General features: G+C 42.1%; 1 protein-coding gene across 6 annotated transcripts in view; it reads right to left on the bottom strand.

The window, feature by feature from the left end:
• The window catches only part of NUMB (NUMB endocytic adaptor protein), a 63,916-nt gene extending 54,843 nt beyond the window's left edge, over positions 1 to 9,073 (bottom strand). For 2 of the 6 annotated variants that reach the window (XM_079990128.1, XM_079990127.1), the window contains exon 1: positions 8,949 to 9,072. The gene's annotated coding sequence lies outside the window, so the exon portion shown is untranslated. The other 4 variants (XM_079990124.1, XM_079990129.1, XM_079990126.1 and 1 more) reach the window with 4 other exon arrangements.
• Between the last annotated feature and the right edge of the window lie 3,484 nt (positions 9,074 to 12,557).

Genomic DNA, 12,557 nt, shown 5'->3' with positions numbered 1-12,557 from the left:
CTTGCCTCCCTTCCCCTTTTCCTTACTACTATACTTTTAAATTTTCTTTCAGATTATTCTGGTGTTCTTTTAGTAGGTGCTTTGTGACCACCCTTAAGGGAAGTACTTTTTCTCCTTTTTTTGGAACCACCTTAGGATGGTGAGGGGACTTAGGCAAGCCTTCTAATGTCATCCTTGAGCTATCTTTGACCAACCCATCAATGCTTGGACCTGGGTCCCTTAGGAAATACAGTAAACTTGCAAACTACCTGTTTTGGAGTGAACCCACCAAAAGGCTTCGCACTTAACTCCTGCTAAAGCCTCAGTCTACAGCTGTGACATCACACAAACAGGTCACAGTGAAACTCAAGAGAAACTATTCTCTCTCTTTCTCAGGACAGGTTAACTAGTTGTGTTTTACTCCTTCTTTCTTTTGCCTCACTTCCTAAATATCACCGTCTTGCTATTCTTACATTGTCCAAAGCATTTGAGCACCCCCTTGGTACACCTAGACTCACACTGCAGCCCTGACAGTTCTCTAGTACCCTCCCATTTGCCATTTGTGACCGCTCTCTACCCTCCATCCATTTCTATTTCCTAAATAGCAATTTTAAACTATTGGCACAAGAAGTGTGGATCTGGGTGATCTGTGAGCATTACTGAATGATTTATCATTTTGTTGGATAGCCTGTATTATTTTGTAACCATTTTATCATTACGTAGCATTGCAATTGGCACTTCAAGTTGCAAAACTATTTAACTGTCTGCCATTTTGCATGAACACCATTTTATCCACATTTATCTTGCAAATTTACTGGTGCCCCCAAGCAAGTGTGAATGGGCATTAACATAATGTAATAACCCCTATGGCATGCAGCCATACTCAGATTAAAGATTGCCAAAAACCCTGTTTCCAAGGATACATGCATAACTTGCAAGTTCAAGTGCACACATAAATAAGAACACTAGAAAGTGTGATAACACTAGGGTACCCCAACTGAGATGTGGGTAAGACTGTATTCAGAATGTATCTGTACCACAGATTTGAACATCACAATTTTAATACAAAATTTTGCTGTGTCCATAAATACAGTTCTGACCATATGCTATTACCATATAGAAAAAATATATAATATCCATATCTCATATCCATATCTTTCATATATTCAATCACTGAAAGCCATTTACCATATTTACTCGAAGCTAATGCTCACCTTTTTTGGCCAAATTACATTATGAAAATTAAGGTGCACATTAGATTCAATAGCACATTTACATTCGCCAGCAAATGCTTTTTTTAGTTTCAAGGTTCTGAAAATTGAGGTGTGCATTAGATTTGATGGCACATTAGACTTGAGTAAATATGGTACTTCGAAAAAGTTTCCTTCCTGTGTCTTCCATCATTCTGTAGGTTTATGCATTTTCATCACTTTCCAAAGTTCAACTAGCCATTATTTTAATTGTAGGAAATAGCTTGTTCAGTTTGTTCTTCTGTTTTTGGACTATTAACATAATGGCATCACCTATTAGGTTCCATATTAATCTTTTAGGTTTAATCTGGTCATCTAAGCAGCCCAACAGATTTGTTAAAGGATCCAAAACTATAACATAATGCATAAAGTAGTTTGATTAATATTGTAACTTATCCCCCATATTTTGTTATTAAAGGACAAGACTATCATACAGGCAGTGACCATTTTGCGCAGGGGTTCCGTTTCTGACCCCCATGTGCACCAGCGGAACATACATAAGCCCATTGCATTCCACCACCACCCTGTTCCGCCTTCTTCCGGGTCCAAGGGGACCCACGCATTGGCAATCATGTGTCAATAGCGCAAAATGGTTGCCACCTATATCTGCATTTGAGGATTCATGCATCCAAACCTTTATCCTCATGCCACATATATATATTGCTCAAACTGTGAGGTGTCAGATACCACTGGAAAAGCAATTTGTAGTAGTATTCTCTTATGTTTACAAATGTAGGTCTTGCTGGCCCCTGATAGCCAATTTTATGCCATTCCTGCTCAAAAATTCCTCTAGCCGCAATGTGATCCTTTTCTTCTTAAAACTATTACCCTTGTGTAAAATCAAAGTACATAATAAGGCATATATTTGGGATAACTTTTGTTTTCTTTTTAAACATCAAATCTTCAAAAGTCGTAACTGAGAAAGCCACTTAATGAGGCATTGTTTTCTTCAAACATAACTTTTTAATTGTCAACTGTGGTGTTAGACCAGTAGTAAATCTATAGATTTACAGTATCCATTACAAATACTTTCTAGATACCTAGTTGTCTTATGGTTCACACCCAGGTTCTTTCTGTGTGAATAGTGTTTCATATTTGATGTCTTGAAATTGCAACAAATATTTTTTTAAACTATCACCATTTCTTGCAACCCTTTCCTAAGGGTTCCTAGGCACACACTGCTATAGTTCATGCATCAAATTAAAACATAATTAAAATTAGCTATGGTTTAATGAGAAAGTAGTGTGATCACACAACTTAAATATTCTCATTCTGCTACTGGGAAACAAGCTGGAGTCCACCTTGTTGTGACTTCTTAATCTAGGCTCATGGCTTGTTTCTCTCCAAACGAACCATGCACAGGAAGCGAATAACAATCCTTGGTTATCTCTTAAGGCTTCTCTGGTTTGTTTCCCATAAGTGCAGTGGAAGTGAGAGCAGAACAAGGACATTTCAGCAGCACGCAACTGACACATTAACATTACACCACAGTTTGTTTTTAACTATGGTTTAATGTGATGCGCAAAGCAGTACAGAAAGCATTCTACTGTGGCCAAGATAGCCCTCCTAAATACAGTAGATGCCATGTATACTAGATCAGTGTTTCCCAACCTTGGGTCTCCAGCTGTTTTTGGACTACAACTCCTATCATCCCTTGCTAGCAAGACCAATTGTCAGGGATGATGGGAATTGTAGTCCAACAGCAGCTGGAGACCCAAGGTTGGGAAACACTGCACTAGATCCTGCACTGTCAGGCATCAATGTGCTAAATATGAGTCCTCTACTTCTTTATAGCAGATGTACAGAGTGAAATATTTTGTGGGGGGAAATCTATCACATATTTCTCCAAAAATACATTGTTTAGAAGATTTGCAACAATCGATTTTGTCAAACTGAGCAGCTTCAAACTTTGCCATTACCTTTTTTCAGGTGACTATCCCTACGAAGCATACCTGTATCTATCATGAACAGCTTTCTAGACTTGCTAAAAGCTATATCTTATGCAGACACTGTTCATGAATTTTATTTTGTATGAGTATGTTAGTTTTGTTATGGCTTATGCTTATGGTCAAACAAGATGTATTCCTACCATATTATTTTCTTAACATTTGAACAATGTTAAGTATATGCTACTGAGTTGTTTTGTTTTTGAGAAAAGTACAATACATTTTAAAGTACAGATGTGAATTTCTATGAACATTTAAACCAAATTAATTGTGCATTTTTTATTTGGTCTATATAAAATATTTCAGGTAAACTATTTTTGTATACTGAAAATAGTTAAACAAAAAAACAGTGTTTACTTTTTTGCTTTTAAGACAAATGCTAAATCAAATCCCAATTAATTAAAGGTACAGGAAAAGTTTCTGAAAACTCTGCACTGCCACTATCAATTGACTTTACCTAGTCTACCACTAGCTTCCTGCTTCTTCAGTGGCAGAAACCAAGAATGCAGCTTTAGGCAAAATATAAATCAAAGTTAAATGCACATGACACATTATTTTCTTGGGTGAAACTTAATATCTTCTACACTACACAAAGCAAGGCTGCATTTCTATACACACTTACTTGGTAGTAAAGTGCCATTTGTATGAATATATTAGTGTGTTATGGTCAAATAAGATGTATTACTCAGCGGAATATACTTCTGAGCAAATATGCACAGAATCAGGCTATAAGCCTCACCACATTTCAAGATTAATCAATATCAGATATCAATATATGTTTAGTAGCAGAACTGCCATAAAAGGCAGATAATTCATTTTAAAAGTGTAAGATATTAAATATACAGATGTCCATCAATAACGTGTCCCACCAGAGAACTCTGTAAAGGCAATAGTTCTAAGCTTTTCAAAACTAGCAGAACAAAGTACCCAGAACTATTCCTTCTGGGAATGTTGCAGTTTGCAGACGCAGAATTACAAAAAGTCAGTACAACTCAGAAGCATACCAGGTTTGCATGAGGGGGAAAATGTTGATTTAGTGATTTTCCACAGAACTGTCTCAGCTCTTTCCAAGAAAAAAAAGAGAGACATAAGCCAGCCAAGGTTTCTCAGGAATTTTATAGTTGGCAAACTAGATGGCTTTAAAATTCTAAATAAGAGTTTAAAGTTATAAAACATATAAGTACTGTGTAATGACTTACTATCCTTCATCCATAACTGTAATTTGCTATAATAGAGAACTACAGAAAATAACATTTCCAGCTTTTATAAGTCAACATATATCACAAAAAAGTTGTAATTATATTATTCTTGCATGAGAAGCAAAATATAATTTCAGAAGACAGTATTCAAAATGTTGAAACCTATTTGCTGAAACTTCAACATGTACTCAGCTGTACTCAGACAGGACAGTTAGAAGTAACACTATATTGGTAAGTGTACCTTTCAAGAAGGTTGACAACACTCAGAACCTGCCTCAATCAGGGTGGACAGAAGGTAGATTGGGATCAACAGCCAGATCTTTGGTTATTCTGCAGTAGATCAGCAAAGATTTCAGATTCCCAATTGTTTAATAGTAGCAACTACAGAAAGGCAGGGTTTGACTAGGCAGGGAAACACCAGATCTGTATCAGTATCCCAGACACAAGATAATGTGCAGATAGGGTGCTCCCTGTAGATCTCCTCACCAATGCCAACAATTTGGTATGATTGTTGCATGGTCCTGCCATGCTTGAAACAGGAGTCTGTGATTACAGTGGGCAAAGAAAGATATAAAAATAACCACCACCCTTAACCATTACTAACTTGAAGAGGCAATATATTGAGACCACATGTTTCACTCCACCCACAAGTAAACACAAATCTCTTAGTCTCTTTCATAATGAAGATAAACCTTTGATTCTGTGGAGCCCCTCCACAGATTGAGAAGCTTGGAAGTTCATTATTATCCCTTGCACAGGGTACTTCCACAGATAAAAAAAGCTTCTTCACTACAGTACTTTATCCTCATCATAAGAGAGACTGGAAGAGCTGCATGGTCAGGGGAGGGAAGAGGCAACTAAAGATGAACCTTTATGGTAAAGAACCTAAGAGACTTCTGGATTGGAACAAAGGCCCATTTAGTCCAATGTTCTATTCTCACAGTGCAAACCAGATGCCAGTGAGAAGTCTGCAAACAGGACCCATGAACAAAAGCATTCTGCTGTCTTGCAGTTTCCAGAAACTGGTATTCACTGGTATGTTGTCTCTTCAAGCCAGTTAATGCCAGAAGAGAGCTACAGAGTACAGAATATTTGAAGTCCAGAAAGACAGTTTACCTATATTCATCACTATGTTTAGACAGCAGACAATAAGGGAATTCTGGCACAGCGTGCAATCTACTTCTACTTTCACTACCATAGCACATTAGTTACAGCACTTGTTCCTATATAAGGCCCCCTTTTTAGGCATTGCAAGTGTGTGGAACAAGAGAGGTCATCAACAGAATAAACTTGCAGTATATTTTCATTTAGAGTCATGAAATTGTTCTCCCAATGTAATATTTTGTCCAATATTTTATTTCTCCAATAAAATATATTAGCCAATAAACGTTTGTATTGCTGATATCTGTTTTATTGATCTGGGTATTGACAATACCCTATTCCAGAGTACTCTAGAGCCTATAAAATCTTCAAAAATGGCTCAGGATTAAAAGATGTTATCTGATAAGATTCATTCTCCTAAAACAGAGTAGTAAAGTTACTTAGTATTGTATCTTCTGCCAGCAACACTTTAGACAGAGCACTTCAAATGGATTGCTTGATGTACCAGTCCCCAATTGTGCTACTATAAACAGAGTGCAAGATAATATCAATAAGTCATATCTTCCCACCAATACTTCCACAACATAAAAATCTCCTAAATTTAGAGATTACAAAATATTCCACTTCCATCATCCATCCCCTCATGGACTAACTGAGGCTTGATACAGCCTCTTGCGATCTCCATGATGAAGAGAACCAAAAAGCTTGGCTCTTTTTTTCTTAAAACTGTGTGTGGGCAAGTTGACAGGCTAGATCAGGGGTAGGCAACCTAAGGCCCAGGGGCTGGATGCGGCCCAATCGCCTTCTCAATCCAGCCCATGGACGGTCAGGGAATCAGCGTGTTTTTACATAAGTAGAATGTGTCCTTTTATTTAAAATGCATCTCTGGGTGATTTGTGGGGCACAGGAATTCGTTCATTCCCCCCCCCACACACACACAATATAGTCCAGCCCACCACATGGTCTGAGGGACAGTGGACCGGCCCACGGCTGAAAAAGGTTGCCGACCCCTGGGCTAGATAATATTTATGTGGGCTAGTAACTTTTGTGAGCTTATTTGCAAGGTTGAACACAGTAAGTCTTTAAAAACAATGCAAAAAACAAAAACAAAACCGTTGCTAGACTACAGCTTGAATTTAATTAAACCGGTATTACATTGTTGCAATAAGGTACCTAGAGTGTTTGCACAAATGATGCTACAGGCAACACAGGGTAATATATATTATACACACTACTGAATTAAGAACTTAAATCTGATTAGGCAAATAAAACTTTGGAAGATGCATCACATCACTGTGGAAATTATTCTCCTTGTCTCTATGTATTTTCTATTAAAAGAGTGCAAATGTCTGAGCCAAGGAGGCTTCAGTGACAGAAAGTTTTCACTATGCATCTTGGCTTTGCCACTCTTTGTACAGAACTTGTGTAACAGCAACTTTCCCCACCCCACCGTCTATTTATCTGTAGATTAAATAAGTTAATATGATAAAGGACAAGGATTGAACTGAGGAGGAACAGACAATTTATGGTTTTATTTTGCTCACATGAGTGATGTCACTGATTTAGTGTTTCCATAAAGAATGGCCAAGAAGGAAAGAATGGAAAAACATTGCAACAATCCAGCGGAAAAACTGTACAGATCAGCACTCTTTTACTATGTCAAACATTAAATAGCAGTTGGCCTTAAGAGACCTATCATGATTTTAACTACAGAACAAGCCCAAGGATTGGAGAAGTGAAATATGCGTAACATGCACACTTTTGCAGCAGAGAATAACCAGATACAAATGCCATTATGGTTCAACTGTATTCCTAAACATCATCTTTGCTAAAGATGCCACACACACAATTTGAGGACCACAAAATGTTTAAGAGTGGCTGGGAAAACCCAGCCAAATGGGCGGGGTATAAATAACAAAATTAGCTGATTACAACCAAATAACAAATCCTTATAAGTGCTTTTATAAGCGTCTTGGAAGACACAACAACCTACACATTAAACAGAATAAATTCTACCAGAAACTTTTAGAGCTTTATGAAAAATTAATGAGCAGGTTAAATAAATCTTATGGATGAAGGAGTTCTAGATGAGAGCTGCTGCAAGACATTACAAGCCAAATGGACACATCATTTCACAATAAATACTCATAGAAAGGATAAAAAAACTCGAGTATTTTGTTATTTGGAAACATGACACACAAACCTAGTATTTTATGATTTAGTAATTGTTGCACTTTGTATTAATATTAATCCTCTTCTTAAAATAGATATACACTTGCTTTGCGCCCAACATCCTGACAGAAAGCCATAAAAAGGAAATGAAGCTCTCCTTTAAAGACCAAAGTAATCATATTGCGAGTGCCAACACCCAATCTTTCAAAGTTTAACCTCGTCGATTTTAATCCTATCACACATCAATTCTGCTTCTCACAAAGCCAAGTAAGAATAGGTGGGACGGCGCTTCGCTCGATTAGCTTATCAGCTCTTTCCCGCCGCCGCCCCCTTTTCCAGGGGTTGCAAAGCCAGGAATCTGCAAAAAGGCTTCATTTACAAACAAGTAGTCCCGGAGACAGAATGAAATATAGGGCAGATATACTCTGAGGAGAGGAAGCCAGTTGGCCACATTCCTTCAGGAATCCCTAACTCCCCAAACCAAGCGGGGCCTGGAAGGGAGGCCAGTCCCAGGCAGGCAGGCAGGCAGGCAGGCACCCCGGAAGCCGGGAAGGGGCGGCAGGGCACCTTCGCCCGCCGAGGTCCCTCCGCTGCCGGGGATGCGAGAGCGGCGCCTCTGCCTCTCTCTCTCTCCCTCCTCGCCGCTTCCTGCACTAGCCGCCTCTCCCTCTCTCCTCCTTCCTTCCTTCCTTCCTTCCTCCCTTCCGCAGGGCTCCTCATCCGCCCGCATTCCTGGGCCACTCGCCGCAGATCCTCGCCCAGGTTCAGCCTCCAGCCCAGCCGACCATTAGATATAGACATATATACCCTGTATATACAGTATGTGTGTATGAAGCCGAGAGACGCCCAGCCGGCCCCTTCCTTTCCCGGGCACCTCGAGCGCCCCACCTCCCTCCGGCACCTCGCCCGACCTCCCCTCCGAGCAGACCCCGCACTCGCACCTTCCCTTGCACGCCGCTGCACCCATTCACACGTACTCCGCGAGCCCGCTTCTCCCCAGCCCCGGATTCCCCGCCGCCGCCGCCGCCTTCTCCAGCGACTCCTCTTGAGCGCAGCAGCCCCGCACCTCCTTCCTTCCTCCTTCCCTTCCTTCCTTCCCCTTGCGAGGCTCACCCACACGGCTTCGGAGCCGACCAGCCCCGCACCCGGGAGCTCGGGCCTTCCGCCACAGGTCGCCCCGCCGCTCTCCCCGCCGGGCAGGGAGGGAGGAACCGCGCCTCGTCGTCCACGGAAGCCCCTTCCCTCAGCCAAGCGCCTACCGGGCCCGGCCGCCGCTCGCTCGCTCCGTCGCTCGCTCTCACCTGCTACCCGCGGCCGCCTCCCTTCAGCTCCTCCTCAGCCGCCAAGCAGAGCTGCCTCCTACACCCTGACAACAACTCCCACCTCCTTCGCTACCCTCTCTCCTTCCCTACTTCAAGCCTCGCGGGCGCATTGGCTGCTTCGGCCCGAGTCGCTGGTAGGTATTGGTGGGGATTTGAGCCCGTCAAGCCTTCGCTCCGCCTTGTCGTTTCGCAGTATTTGATTCACACCGAAGCATTGACGCCCCCACTTCTTTCCTTGGGTTTTTTTTTTTTGTAGGTCCAAACCGCAAGAAGCGGCAGCTGCGATAGGTCAGAAGAGATGCGATCATTCAGGCTCCGCCTTCCTGATAAAGTACCCGATGCAAAGTGCCTAGCCCTGCTTGGTTTGGTTGCACAGTAGGGAGGGACACAGTTCAAAAGAGCGGGGCAGGGCACACCTGACCTGGAATTAACCCTTCACTGACAGAAACATGGCTGGTTGGTGTCATGCAGTTTACAGGTTTGTCGCTCTCCTCTAAGAGTTGCTGATATTCCCAGGGCAATCCTAAGAAGCGCTATACTGTATATTTAAAATATGCCAGATCCCATATTGGGTTCCCATATTTTCTCAGAACTAGGAGACAGGGCCAATGTTTTAACTGTTTTTAATTGTTTTAACTGATTTCAATTTGTGTGGATTTTTGTAATTTTTCTTGATGGAGGAGGATGTGCCTGGGAGGACAGGAGCAGGGGAGAGTATGAGGAAGCCGCCTCACCCATTACTGAGACCTGGGTGGGTGAGCAGAATGGAATTGGTCTCACCCAGCTGTGCCTACCTGGGTCCTCAGGGCAGCATCAGGGCAGAGCTGAGGGATGGAGAGGGAGAATTGCTGTATATGAATCCCCGCAACGGGGTGAGCTCCATTGCTCAGTCCCTGCTCCTGCCAACCTAGCAGTTCGAAAGCACGTCAAAGTGCAAGTGGATAAATAGGTACCACTCCGGCGGGAAGGTAAATGGCGTTTCCGTGTGCTGCTCTGGTTCGCCAGAAGTGGTTTAGTCATGCTGGCCACTTGACCCGGAAGCTGTACGCCGGCTCCCTCAGCCAATAAAGCGAGATGAGCGCCGCAACCCCAGAGTCGGTCACGACTGGACCTAATGGTCAGGGGTCCCTTTAGCTTTACCTATAGAGATTCCATCTCTCTCTCTGGGCTCTCTGTCCAGTTGCGGGAATCTAGAGTGTGTGTTCCTGACATTGAGCAATCGGGACAGATTAGAGATTCTGCTAATTTACTGCCTTGCTGCCAAGCAGTCTCCTTGCCTGAGCTGGCAGAGTTGGTCTCGGAGGCACGGTTGAGGACTCCCAGAGTGTTGGTTTTGGGGGAAATCCATGTGGAGGTGACTGATTCTGGTGTGGTTTGGGACTTCATGACTGTCATGACAACCATGGTGCTGTCCCAACATGTCATCAGCCCAACATATGTGGCAGGCCACACTCTGGACCTTGTTTTCTCAACTGGGCAAGAAGAAGGTCATCTGAAATTGGGAAATATTGACATCAGTCCCTAGCCATGGTCAGATCATTTCCTGTTGAGATTTAGGCTTTCAGCGCCTTTTCTTTTTTGCAGGGGCCAGGGAACTATTAGGGTAGTGTACCCTCCGAGGCTGATGGATCCAATGGGTTTCCAAACAGCTCTGGGGGATTTTCAGACTAATGTGACTGGCAGTCCTGTTGAAGCCCTGGCCAATCTCTGGAACATCTGAATGGCTTCGGCCATTGATGTGATCATTCCTGAGCACCCTCTCCTGCTTTGTGGAGCCCATTTAGCTTCCTGGTACACTCCAGAACTTAGGGCGAGGAAGCAAGCCAGGAAACGACTCAAAGACAAGTGGAAGACTGGCTCAACTGCACTGGCTGCCAGTTAGTTTCAATGCCCAAATCAAAGTGCTGGTTTTGTCCTATAAGGCCTTAAACTTGTCAGGACCACAATATTTTAAGTGCTGCCATTCCCCATACAAACCAATCCAGATTCTGAGATCTAAGGCCCTTCTTCATGCGCCTCCTCTGTGAGAGGTTTGGAGGACTGCAACATGAGAACAGGCCTTTTCTGCAGTGGCTCCCGGCTTGTGGACTGCTGTCCTCAGGGACACTCGCCTGACACCTTTATTGCATATCTTTCGGCACCAAGCAAAAACATTCCTCTTCTCCCAAGCGTTTGGCTAATTAAACAAGTTATGGCCTTTTAAACTGCAAGGGGTGGTGGGGTGGTATTGTTACTAAGGTGATTTTTTATGTGTTTTTATATTGTAAACCACCCTGTGATCTTCGGATGAAGGGCAGCATAGAAATTTGACAAATAATCATCATCTCTTCTGCTTTGAGGAGAACAGCATTCTATTTTTTTAAAAGCCTTTCTGACAACTAGCTGAAGTTGACATTTTAATCGTGATAATTGGGATGAATTGTTTTCATAATTATAGCTGAGAACATAAAGAAGTCACAGAGAAAAGGGTGGGAATCCCCAACCTTTGTTCCATGACATCTTTTAAGATATTTTAACCTGCAGTACTTTTACCCATTCCCCTATATTCCTCTATCTAATTGATCCAGTTAATGGTTCCTCTTTGTTTTTTCTCCAAATTTGGTACGTCTTTGCCACTGAAAATTATAATTCTTATATTATTGAATTTTGTCAAAGCACAGTTTGTATATCAGGCCATTAAAACAATACACATTTGTATTTTGAAATTCACAAAAGGGAAAAATCAGATTTAACTGTATGAAATAACACTTTCCCTCAATAACTGGAATCTGAAATTTGGCAGTTTGGTAGCGCAAGGGCATCTGGCACAAAAGAGAACAAGGTTGCCTTCAACTTTTCAATAAAATAGTGTTAACTTGTTAATCAATAAACGTTAGTGATTTATGAGTACATTTACTCATATTTAATAGAAAGTAAAGGGAGGCATGTTGGCCCATAAGAAAAATGCTCCAATCTGTATTGGAGTGAGACTTTTATTAAGCCAACCAAAATTACAGAAAATGCTGTGCAAGCTTTTGAGTTCTTCAGAACTCTTGAAACAAAGCAATGGACTGGGCGACAGGGTGGCAGTTAGGAGAGAAAACGACTGCTGTTGAAGCCATGGAGTCTACATCTCGGCACAATCTTAAAACTTAAGAGGGAGGAGGTAGCAGACATTTGGATTATGCTCTTGAGGTCCTGTACGGGTATCAGGTTGCACCAAAGTCTGCTGGGAACAAGAAGCATAACAATGGCTGATTCCCTATCTCTGAAAGCACAAGACCAGGTCTGTCTCTATCCTCCTTAGGTGAAACACACAGGTTTCTTTGAAATAAGTCTCATTAATTCCAGTGTGACTTATTTTCAGCCCTACTTTAGATTGCTGCCTAAAGCACAATATTGCATACCTGTTGTGTTATAGAAGTGTTATATACTGAGTTGAATAGGATCCAAAATGCAGCAGTCTGATTGATCCTAGAACAATAGGATCCAAAATGCAGCAGTCTGATTGGTCCTAGAACAATAGGATTCAGAATGCAGCAGTCTGATTGGTCCTAGGACAATGCAGCAGTATGATTGGTCTGCAGGAGCCACCCAATCCAGCTCCAG

Source organism: Podarcis cretensis, assembly GCF_951804945.1.
Source record: "Podarcis cretensis genome assembly, chromosome: 1".
In the NCBI taxonomy this organism is placed as follows: Eukaryota; Metazoa; Chordata; class Lepidosauria; order Squamata; family Lacertidae; genus Podarcis; species Podarcis cretensis.
The sequence above is the reverse complement of the archived record's forward strand: the minus strand, read 5'-3'. Positions and strand labels throughout refer to the sequence as shown.